We start from the raw sequence: 12539 nt of genomic DNA, 5'->3' as shown, positions 1-12539 counted from the left end.
ATCATCACCACCATCACCACCACCATCACCACCACCACCACCACCATCACCACCACCATCACCACCACCACCATCACCACCACCATCACCATCACCACCATCACCACCATTACCACCATAATCACCACCACCATCACCACCACCACCAATCACTTCCATCAAAAAACATACAATAGGAAGGAGGGCAAATGAAATTCAAAATTTTTGTTCTCTTCAGTTCTTCTAATGCTGATGGTGAGGGCCTAAGTTAGTTTACAAGCATTGCTTGAGCAAATACTCTTTTTAGAGCACTACTGCAGACTGCAGGATTAAATTAAAATTCTGACCCTTCAAGCTAGAGAAATTCAGAAAGGGCCTTCAGAACCTCCTTATTAACTACAAAACAAACAGTTCTCCAGTGGAAAGGGCTCCCCCCCGCCTTCCATGCCCCCCAACACACATTTCAATGATCTATGTTATTCCTGTCCCCCATTAGCACAGATAATCAGGAGTTGGCGGTAATTAATTCTTATAACACCCCAAGGAGCCACGTTGGATTGAGGCTCTGGAAAGCCTGGCATGAACACATTTCTTCGCTCACCCCCCACCCGTATCCTCTCCCATTCTCTCTGATCAAAGACATATTCCCCAGTAGAGTGGGAGAGAAGTAGAACAGAGCATCCGGGAAGGAGAAGTTTTCTACTCTTCTGCTACATTCTGTCCTATACTACAATCCCAACTCGGTCCCCCTTAAGGCCTCAACCTTCAGTAGTCCCTTCTGATGGAGAATCAGGAATCTGGTACTTCCCAAGAGGCATGTCTAACTGCTTTTCAGAGGTTTGACCATAAGTTCAAGGTCGGTGAACTCAATATTCAATACTAATTAAACACCTACCATGTGCAAAAATGCCCATGGGGAAAAATGTGCATGGGGAAGGTACAGTGGACTGGAGGTTGGCCTAGCTTCTGGCCCTCGATATGTGACCTTGGACAAGTCACTCAAGCTCCGTGTGCCTCAGACAACTCCTTAGAACTTATGTACTAAGCCAAATATTGCCTTTTACGCTTAAAACCTGTGTGACCTTGGGCAAATGACTAACTTTCCTGGATCACAGTTTCCTCATCTGTTCAGAGAGGGGGTTGGAGTAGATGGTTCCCAGATTGCCTCCTATGCCTCCTATGATATCTTACAGCTTTAGAGTTATGATCTTAAAATTCTCTCATCACAGGGGAGTTGAGATCTGTGCCGGTAGAGGAAGTACCCACAATGAGAATTCCCCACAGCACTGTCTATGTACAAAGAGAACATGGTACTAAGTAAACACTAGGGATGCCCATAAAAAAATGATGCTGTCCCTGATCTCACTGTCCATTGGAATCGAATGGCTCCATGTCAGAAATAGGATTCAGTTTTAGACTTTGGACAGCCTTTGGTCAATGAGCCATCGAGGGTTTGCCTATACCAGGCACAAAAAAAGAAAAAGGGCAACAAAAGATCCGGGAGGAAAAGAAGGAAGGATGAGGAACTAGGGACAGAGGGGTGTGTGACAGAGAGCAGACCCAGCCGTTCCATCTTATTTAGTGCACATGTATAGTCAGTCACATGCAAGCAGGAAGGGCAAAGGGGCAGGGCACGAAGAAAAGAAAAAGGCAGAGTACAGGGAGACAGGGGCACAAAGTAGGGAGGGAAACAGCAGCACAAAAGCGGGAAGGGCAGTCTCACTATTCTGCTCTGGTGTTGGATGAGTTGCTTTCGGATCTTGGCCCACTATGTACTTTTCACTCCTTTTTCCAAAGAGCTATGGTGAATGTAAGCCCTGGGCACACACTTTGAATAATTCACCTGTTTTAAAGGGATCTAAGAAGCTGAGGGCTTGACACTTCACAAATATTTTGACTCACATTTTCCACACCTTGGTGCAAGATCAGGGAGGCCATGGAGAGAATGTAACAACATGTTTCAAAACCCATGCACCTTCCAGCAAAAAAAAAAAAAAAGCTATCTCTATCACCTCCCTTTTAAATTATGTATTAGAAAAAATATCTTTTAAATGAATGTGTGGGTGATGGAACACTGTTAAGTTCAAGGATGTACAGGCCTCTTCTATTAGCTAGGAAGGTGAATCCTAAATCGTATTTAAATAAAGAGGGCAGGTAAGTGGCTCAGAGGATAGGATGCTGGCCAGGACTCAGAAAGATTCATCTTCCCTGGGGCGGCTAGGTGGTGCAGTGAATAGAGCACGGGCCCTGTTATCAGGAGAACCTGAGTTCAAATCTGACTTCAGACACTTAACACAAAAACTAGCCGTGTGACCTTGGGCAAGTCACTTAACCCCAATTGCCCTTCCCTTCCCCCTCCAAAAAGCAAAAAATAAAAATAAAAAAAAATTACATTGAAAAAAGATTCATCTTCCTGAGTTCAAATCTGGCCTCAGACACTTACTAGCTGTGTGACCCTGTGCAGGTCACTTAACCCTGTTTGCCTCAGTTTCCTCATCTATAAAATGAGCTGGATAACACTCTAGTATTCTTACCAAGAAAACCCCAAAGGGGAAACAACTAAGCAGTAAGAAGAGGGCAGAACCCAAAACAGTATGTGCACACACTGAAGGCAAGTGTGTAAAGATGAATGCATGGGCATTAATGAGACTGGAAGAGAATTTAGAGTGAGGGGAAGAACATTTAATTTTCATCAGACTCATTTTGTGTATGTTGTTTACAATCATGAATTATAACATATACCAAGATAAATTTTTGAGGGATTAAGAATTTCTTTTACCCTTTTCTCCAACTAATAAGTATCATTTAAGTTAAAATAAAGAAAATATTTTTTTTTTGTTTTGTTTTGCTTTTTGGAGGGCAATTGGGGTTAAGTGATTTGCCCAAGGTCACACGGCTATTTTTTGTGATAAGTATCTGAGGTCTGATCCAAACCCAGGTCCTCCTGACTCCAGGGCCGGTGGTCTATTCACTGTGCCACCTAGCTGCCCCGACTGGTTTTTTTTTTCAGATTCACTTTATGATGAATCTGTCTGAATGCTGTATCAGAGATAGACCATATCCCAAGAGATCTGCGATTCCCTCAGTGTGAGGGAACTCCCAGAATGGGAAGCCCTTCTATCAGTGATGATCACAAACTAACCGTGAATGATGAGTTCTAGGATTTTCTTAAAGTTATATAGACAGTAAGAGATTTGCTCAAGGTCAAAAAGTAAGTATAAAATTTTGTTGCAATTTGAAACCAGGTCTTAGTGAGTTCAAGTCCAGTGGTCTCTTCCACTCTACCACTGATGCCTATAGGGTGAGAATAACATAACTGATATTAGTAAAGAGTTTTCAGTCTGCTAAGTTTGTTCCCACTTTTACAGATGAGAAAAGTAAGGTTATGATAGGCCATGGCTTACCATGCACGAGTGTCTGAGGCTAAATTTGAAGTCAAGCCTCCTACATATTGGGTTACTCTTTTTTCTTTACATAAACTTAGGCTCACATTTCTCCTTTCAAGAATAAAGAATGGGGGGCAGCTAGATGGTGCAGTGAATAGAGCACAGGCCCTGAAGTCAGGAGGACCTGAGTTCAAATATGACTTCAGACACTTGACACTTAACTAGCTGTGTGACCATGGGCAAGTCACTTAACCCCAATTGCCCCACCTCCCTCTCCCCCAAAAGACTAAAGATCTAAGTTCTTTGATGCAAACCATTTTAGGAATCCTTTGGTAGGGAGATGATCACAGGACTTCACAATGAGACCAGCATCCCAAGCGAGGTCTAGCAAATGACTGGAAAGCATTTGCAAACCTGAAGTCCTATAATATGGGACAGCTCAGTGACGAGATTATGAATAATTAAATGAAAAGGTCAGCCAAAAAAAGTCTGACTCTTCATTACCCCATGGACCATAGCACACCATGGGGTTTTCTTCGCAAAGATACTTCAGTAGTTTGCCATTTCCGTCTCCAGTGAATTAAAGCAAACAGGGTTAAGAAACTTCCCAAAGGTCACTCAGCTAGTGAGTGTCTGAGGCTGGATCTGAACTCAAATCTTCCTGACTCCAGGCTCACTGCTCTATCCACTGAGCCACCGAGCTGTCTAGTGACCAATTTTTTTTTTTTTTTGGTGAGGCAATGAGGGTTAAGTGACTTCTCCAAGGTCACACAGTTAGTAAGTGTCAAGCATCTGAGGCTGGATTTGAACTCAAACTAGTGACAAAAAATTGCAGTGACCGACTAAAGTTCAGAATAGAATTGGGTTTCTGCTCTCAGGGATAGGCTCTGAACTGGAAATGAACTGGAGGAGCCTGCGCTCCTTTCTCTTATCGTTTACCCTCTCTCATGTCTGTATGGACTTCTAAACGAGGTCAAGATTTCATTTAGGAACCCAACCTTGAAGGTCAACATCCCAGCATGGTGTGACGATGTATCAGGAGCCGAGTTCCACCCAGGAGGATAATGAGTGCGAAAGCCCACTCTGAAGTTTAAAGCAAGGGCAAGAAACGATGCTTTTTACTCCCCTGCGTGGAGCCGGTAGGAAGGGATCGTGTTATTTCCTAGCATAAAGGACGCAGCCAAGAGAAAGCCACGTTTTCCCAGTTCCAGAGAGGCCAAAGTAATCCTCTTTTTGAGATGTCCCCAGAATCCCCACATGGTCTGCCAGCAGCTCCCAAAGGGCTGGGATGTGGCTGTGAAAACGCAAGCCTTATTAACAGCAACCATTTTCCAGGAAATTTTATGTGACCTTTCCTAGGCAGTAATGATTTTCTCCCTCCTGGATCTCCCATAGCACCTTAATCATTCCTCCGTTATGCCTTTATGATGTATTGTTTTGCGTCAAATTTATCTGTGCAGGTGTCTTAGCCAACCAGACTGTAACGTCCATGAGGACAGGGACACTGTCTTTGCTAAACTTGTTACTGCCTCGGCATGCACTGGTGATGATCCTGGAGTTTAATAAATGTTGAAATGAATTGAAAGAAAAAGTGCTTCACTAGAAAACCAGAAGCTTTCTCAGATGGCTGTATGAAATCTGAGAAGATGGAATTCCCCCTTGGTATCGATCATTCATCCACCAGACTTTCTCAGAAAACTGCCTTGCCTTCTCTTTGTTCCTTTTATTCCCTTGAACTTTGGATAAAATGTTTCCTTACATCAGCAAGAGCCTCCTTGTGTCATTCTGTTCTCTGAATTAATTTTTGTAGCACATTTAGCAAAGAATCATTTGTGGGGTCATAATAAGTATCAGGTGTACTGATCTGAGGGTGCACCTTTGGGAAAGCACTAACCATTCCCTCTTCCATGACTGCCTGTAATGCTCTCCCTTCTTGGCCTCTGACTCTCAGAATCCCTAGTTCCCTTTTAAAAGGTTCTGCTTTGGGGCAGCTAGGTGGTGCAGTGAATAGAGCATATAAAGTGCAATAATGTAACTAAGACCGGAGCCTGGTTGAGAAGTTTTTTAAATGACAAATATAGAAGTTAGTTCATATTTGATTCTCAAGGCAATAGTCTCCTAGAGTTTAGGAGTCTGGAGTTTAATCTGGGCATAGCACCTACCCTTGAAGAGTTTACATTCTAAGAGAGGCTCAGTGGCACAGTGAATAGAGCATGGGCCCTGAAGTCAGGAGGACCTGAATTCAAATTCAACCTCAGACACTTGACACTAAAACTAACTGTGTGACCTTGGGCAAGTCACTTACTCCCCAATTGCCTTGCCTTCCCCCCTCAAAAAATAAAAAGTTCAACTTGAATGCCAACTCCTGCATGATGCCATTCCTAAACGCCCCCCAGGTAAGAATGATAGGGTGCTTGTGCTTGAATCTAGCACTCCATCATGAGCACTCTCCTCTGAGATTACTTGGTGTATTCTTTGCATATATTTGGTATTTATTTCTCTGTGTGTATGTAATAGAATGTAAGTTTTTCTGGCAGGAAATGTCACTTTTGTCTTCGGGACTTTAGCATGTAAAACAGTACAGGATGTACAGTAGGTATTTAAGAAATCAATCAATCAACTTGCATTTATTAAGTGCCTACTACAGAATAGGCAGCTAGGTGGTGAAACTGATAAAGTTTTGTGCCTGGAGTTGGGAAGACTGACCTTCCTGAGCTCAGATCTGGCCTCAGACATTGACTAGCTGTGTGACCCTGGGCAAGTCACTTAACCCTGTTTGTCTCAGTTTCCTCATCTGTAAAATGAGCTGGAGAAGAAAATGCCAAACCATTCCAGTATCTTTGCCAAGAAAACCCCAAATGGAGTCATGAAGAATCAGACATCACTGAAACAACTGAACAACATATCAGGTATTGGGCTAGGCACTGGAGATACTAAATGATGAAACAATTCCTACTTGTAAGGATTTTTCTAGTGCTTGCTGAATTGAACTGATAATGGATAGAGCACTGGGTCTGGACTGAGGAAGACCTGAGTTCAAATCCAACTTAAACACTTACTAGCTGTGTGACTCTGGGTAAGTCCCTTAACTATCTGCCTCAGTTTCCTTAGTTGTAAAATGGAGGCAATACTAATAACTACTTCCCAGGGCTGTTGTAAGGATCAAATGAGATAATATTTATAAAGTGCTTAGCACACAGTAGGCACTTACTAAATGCTGTTGTTTTTTTTTTTAATTGAACTAGGGGACCTGAAGCAGAAAAATATACAGGACTCTTCATGGGAAGTTTCTTGCCTTGTCTTGCCTTGCACTCATCAGCATAAACTATGCCATACAAATACCAAGAAAAATGTGTCCCAGTCCTGGTGGAATTATAGACCAGAAATATTGATTGGCACCCATCAAAGAGCTGACCAATACCACAGTAATACAAGATAAAGCCAAGATCCTTTTAATTACTCTTTTCCCCTGGGGCCTTGTGCTGTTCCAAGCACAAGCACAAAGGTAGAACTAAGTAGAAAAAAATTGGATTGTATTTGATCAAGTCAACAAGCATTTACCAAGAACCTATAATTCCTTTACTCCAACGAGCATTTATTTAGTGCCTACTGTGTACATAAGTCAGTGTGACATAACGGATAGAGTATGATCTCTAAGTCCGAAAGCCCTGGGTTCAGTTTTGGCCTCTGACACATACTGCCTCTATAGTGCTGGGAAAGTCATTTGTGGGACCTGGGGAAGCCTTTGGCTCTTCTGTATTCCACTTTTCTCATCTGTAAAATGAAGAGGTTGGCCTAGAAAACCTCTAAAGTACCTTTAACATAAATGTTCGGCACCCCAGCCAACACTGAGATTAGAAATTGCTGAACAGATACCAATCTGCCCTGCTGGTCTTTCACTGTCCCCATGAAATAATGGCTCAAATCAAAGGTCTAGACTGAGAAAAAAATACCTATTGCCTGCCCTCAAGGAGCTTGCATTCTCCTTCTGAAGGTAAGGTTGAGCTGTTCATAATCTCATCCAGGAGACCAAAGTTCATGCATGCATGCACGCATGAATGAATGATATTACCTGGTTGTTTTGTGACAGGTCCTGTGCTAAGGACTAAGGATGCAAATGCAAGCAAGACAGTCCCCACCCCAAAGGAGGCCATTCTAACGTGAAATGACAAAACATGAAGGTGGTGGGGCAGGTATCTGAAATAATGAGGAAGCAACTGGAGAACTGGCAAATATACGGCAGAATCTTACTCAGGTTCCTTAGAAGGTTCAGGGATTTTCTCAGAATAACGAAGCAAGCATAAAAGGCAGACTCAGAACTCAGGTGTTTCTGATTCCAAGCTTAGGCCTCTGGCTCTTTGATGGGAATGGAACAGAATAACATCATAATACAGAATAGAATAACATCATAATATAGAATAGAAATATAACACAATAACATAATAATAATTCACAGAAGCACAACTCTTTAAGGCACGAGGAGCTAAGTGCAGGCATGGGGGGGGGGCAGCAGGGATTTGGGGAAGGGGGAGATGACTCAGTAGATCTCCATCCTGCCTAAGACCCAAGGAAATTCTCTCAGAACAGCTGACACAGGCTAGTCTAATAAAAGACATGCTACAGGGTAAAAGAACTTGCTGGTTGAAAATATTACTTCTATAATTTAAAAATATCTATGCCCTGAGACTGAATCTTTGTGTCATGATTCTTTTCTTGAACCCCCAGCTCCTTTCACTTGCTACTTTGGCCTAGAAGATGCTAATGCTGTGGAACCGTGAAGCCACAGCTTACCACACCCCCCTTTCACAGAGGCTGCCTCTATAAATAGGAGATACCCAGCTTGGGGGGTGGGAGGGCAGTGTGTGTGTGTGTGTGTGTGTGTGTGTGTGTGTGTGTGTGTGTGTGTGTGTGTGGTGGAGGGAGATACATGAAAATAAAGATGAAATATTCTTTTGTTGACAAAGTTCAGTGTCTTAGGGAACTCCCGTGTCATCGGTGGTGAATGGGGAATGGGGAATGAAGGGTGTGTGTGGGGGGAGGGAGAGGTGTGACATGCAAACAGTTCTTAGCTTCCTGGGCTAACAGTGCTTTGCCACTCCAGGTACTAGAAATAGCATTTTGATTTCTGTACCAATGTTTGGTAGTCCTGTTTTTGTTAGTGCCTGGACAATCTGGCAAACCTCCAACCAGCTCCCCAATTACCCTGTCTTGTGTGTGTGTGCACAAGTGAGTGTGTCAGTCAACCAGCACTTATTAAACACTTACTGCGTACAAGCGATTGCACTAAGTGCTAGGGATACAAGGAGAGTGTGTTTATGTGTGTAGATGTATGTGTATGACTGGAAAAAAGCATTGGTTAGTGAGTGAGAGGACCTAAGTTTAAATCTAACTTCTGACACTACCTGCATGACCTTCAGCAAATCATTTAGCCACTCTAGGCCTCATTTCTTTGTCTGTAAAATGAAATGGCTTTTGAGGTCCCTTTCAGTTCTAAACCTGTAATTGTTATCCATAACTTAAATGTGTACACATATATATGTGACCTCCCCCCACAGAATAGAAGCCCTTAGAGGTAGATGGGCTTGACTTTTATCTTTTGCATCTTTTTCACCCAGGACAGTGCCTGGCACACAGTAGCTGCTTAATCAATGGGGCATATAGAGAGGAATGGGCCTTGAATTAATAGGTATTGAACCACACACCAGCCTAGGCAGGCAGAGGGACACAGTGGCCTTAAGGAGCAATTCCTTCAAAAGTATCTGGTTTTTCTTGTTCCTTGATGAGGGAGAACTAATCCTGAATCTGTGAAAGCCTCTCCTTTTTTATCTGCTTAATCGGCAGGCCTTTGCAATGGGAATGCTTGGCCCAATGTGGTGCACTTTTTGAATAGTTGTACAATTATTGCTTAATAACTGACTCATCTGGGGAATTGGGATCCTATGGAAGATAAATCCCAGCTTAGAAGTCATTCTTCCTTGAATTTCACTTAGAATCTATTAAGGCTGGCAGGGCCCTCAGCCATCTTCCAGACTAAAGCACTTTAAGCCGGGATCCTTGAACTTGTTTTTTAAAAGTACATATATTTTGATAACTATATTTCAATATAATTGGCTTCCTTTGCAATCCTAGATCTTTTATTTTATGCATTTAGAAACATTATTCTGAGAAGGAATCCCTAGGCCTCACCAGATGGCCAGGAGTCCACAACACAGAAATGGTTAGGATGCCTTGACCTAAACAAGTATCCTCATGTTACTGAAAAGGAAACCAAGCCACAGGGAGTTGCCCAAGGTCACTGAATGTGGAACTGGGATTAGAACCCAGGGCTGCTGGCTCTTCATTTTTTTCCCCACCAGAACATGTAGTTTATATCTCCCTTCAGGGGTAACTGACCTTTTCAAAGTCAGATTTGAGAAAGGGCTTTATTGATACAGAGAAGTATCAATGTTAATGTAGGGCAATCTCCATCTCTGTGGATCTCTAAGAACACAATACAGAAGCACAGCCTCATGAAATTTTCCTTCCTTCCTTCCTTCCTTCCTTCCTTCCTTCCTTCCTTCCTTCCTTCCTTCCTTCCTTCCTTCCTTCCTTCCTTCCTTTTTTTTATTTTTGGAGAGGGAAGGCAGGACAATTGGGGTTAAGTGACTAGCCCAAGGTCACACTGCTAATAAATGTTGAGTGTCTGAGGTGGGATCTGAATTCAGGTACTCCTGACTCCACTGAGCCACCTACCAGCCCCCCTTGCCTCATGAAATTTTAAAGCTGGAAGGGACCTTAAGGAGTGGTCTAGTCCACCCCACACAAGAACAAGAATTCCTCATGTAATGTTGCCAACAAGAGGCCATATAGGTTTGGCTTGAAGATCTTCAGTGAGGTCAGACCCTCACTACTTCCAAAGCAGGCCATTCTACTTAGTCTCTTGACATTGGGCAGTTCTTTCTAACCCCAAACCTCAGTTTGACTCTAGGAGCAAAGCAAGGAAGCTGCAAGTTTTGTCTCCTGGGGGGATAGGCAGAGCAAGTTGAATCCCTCTTCCAATTTTTGACAATTTTTATATTACTCCAAAGGGAACTATGATGTCCCCGTAAGTCTTCTCTTCTTGGAGCTATTGGATCATCTCAATTGTGTCTGACTCTTCATGACCCCATGTGGGGTTTTCATGGCAAAAGAGCTGGAGTGATTTTCCACTTCGTCCTCCATTTTACAGATGAGGAACCTGAGTCAAATAAGGTTAAGTGACTTTCCCAGGGTCACACAGCTAGCAAGTATCTGAGGCTGGATTTGAACTCAGGAAGATGAGTCTTCCTGATTCCAAGTCCAATGCTCATAGCTGCCCTTTCTTGGGTCTAACCATTCTTATTTCCTTTAACTAGACCTCTCCAAAGTGAAAGAGTGGGCCTATAACGACTTCTTCAAACATCCTTCCAACTACAAAATTCTAAGATTATACTTTGGAGAAGGCTACCCTGGAGTAGGTGGGTGGCTCAATGGATAGACCACCAGACCCCAAGGCAAGAAGACCTTAATTCAAATCCTGCCTTAGACTCTTATTAGTTATGTGACCCTGGGAAGTCAATTAATTTCAGTTTCTTCAATTGTAAACTAGGAATAAAAATAACACCTAAAACCTGGGTTTGAAATGAGAGAGTATTTGAAAAGTGCTTTGCAAACCATAAAGTGTTATATAAATGTTAGATATTATCATTGCCTTTCCTTGTATCTCCAGCCCTTGGCACAATGCCCCAGTCGAGGTAAGTACTTAGTAAATGCTTGTTGCCTGGTGGTACTGAAGCTAAAGTCAAGTCAACAAGCTTTGTTAAAGCACCTGTGATAAGCCATGGAAGGTGCTAATTGTTGGAGATACAAGAAAAGGTTAAAAAAATAGTCTCTGTTCTAAGTGAACTCGGCATCGAACAGGAGAGAAAATGTGCAAGCAATTAAGGACAAACAAGATCTATACTTTGAGCGCTCAGAGGGAGGCCGCTAGCACCTAGGGGGAAGGATTCTTGCAGAAGGGGATTTTAGCTGAGAGGAGGTGAGGAGGGAGAGAATTCCAGGCACATGGGGACAGCCAGAGAAGAGCACAACAGGTAGGAGATGAAGTGTCCTGTTCAAGGAGCTTCAGGGAGGCTGGTGTCACTGGACTGCAGAAAACACAGAGGGGAGTAAAGAGTAAGAAGAATGGAAATGTAAGAGGAGGCTAAATTATAGAGGGTTTTAAAAGCCAAACAGAGGATTTCATATTTGATCCTGGAGGTAATAGGCAGCCAGTGGAGTTTGCTGAACAGAGGGGTCAGATTTGCACTTTAAGAAGATTACCTGGACGCCCAGTAGACAATAGACCAGAGAGGGAAGAGATTTGTGGCAGGGAGACCAAATAGGGGATTGTTGCATTAGTCCAGGCTTGAGGGGATGAGGGTCTGCACTTAAATGGTGTCAGAGGAGAGAAGGGGGCGGATATGGGAGAGATTGTGAAGGCTAAACTGTTTTCTCCTTGGATTAGAGTCAGGAGACTCATATTGAGTTCACTGGGGGAACTGTTAAAAACTTTAACCTTGGTAATGAAGGAAAAGAAGTTTTCTTCTGTTATGACCAAAAAAAAAAAAAAAAGAGGTGGTAACTTGAGTTCCTGGTTTTAAAAAGGTACGTCAGAGACGACCACCCCCAACCCCACCCCTACCCTCACCCCCACCCCCGACTTCAGCAATAAACTAACATGAAAAGGAAGTGGCATTGGAGTTTCCGGCATGCAAACCCCATGCTGAAGGATTACTTTGCATCTGCAGGTAATGAATGATTTGTCTAGGACTATATACCCATATGTATAAAATCCACGGCTTGCATAGGGAAACCTCCGCGGGGGCACCAGTGCCAACTCCACAGGAAGCTGGGGGACCCTGTTCTCTACTGAGTTCACCTGTGGGAGACCCATCCCAGTGTTGCCTTCTCCAAAGCCAATCAGTAGAGAGAGGGAGCAGAGAGAGGAGGGGAGGGGGAAACCGCTTCCCCTGAGCTACTCTTTTCTCAAATGGACATAGGATTGTTCTGCTGATGCCCAGAAATTAATAAAGCTACACAAGCCTTCTAGGACTTAAAATTAAATGTTCCCCATGTCATTATTTGTTCTATTTATCTTCCCCTTGAAACAGGAGGTTTAAACTTTGCGGGCCCTAG

General features: G+C 43.2%; 1 protein-coding gene and 1 long non-coding RNA gene across 2 annotated transcripts in view; one reads left to right on the top strand and one right to left on the bottom strand.

The window, feature by feature from the left end:
• Nucleotides 1–5488, top strand: part of LOC138158665 (uncharacterized) — a 65061-nt gene extending 59573 nt beyond the window's left edge. The window contains exon 3 of the long non-coding RNA XR_011167698.1: nucleotides 4826–5488. This is a non-coding gene — a long non-coding RNA (uncharacterized lncRNA). The remainder of the gene's footprint in view (nucleotides 1–4825) is intronic.
• The window catches only part of CARD11 (caspase recruitment domain family member 11), a 148296-nt gene that overhangs the window by 92048 nt on the left and 43709 nt on the right, over nucleotides 1–12539 (bottom strand). The window lies entirely within an intron of this gene.

Source organism: Petaurus breviceps, unplaced genomic scaffold (assembly GCF_028583685.1).
Source record: "Petaurus breviceps papuanus isolate PSGF00001 unplaced genomic scaffold, PetGlider_PUasm1.0 175, whole genome shotgun sequence".
Classification (NCBI taxonomy): domain Eukaryota; kingdom Metazoa; phylum Chordata; class Mammalia; order Diprotodontia; family Petauridae; genus Petaurus; species Petaurus breviceps.
The sequence above is the reverse complement of the archived record's forward strand: the minus strand, read 5'-3'. Positions and strand labels throughout refer to the sequence as shown.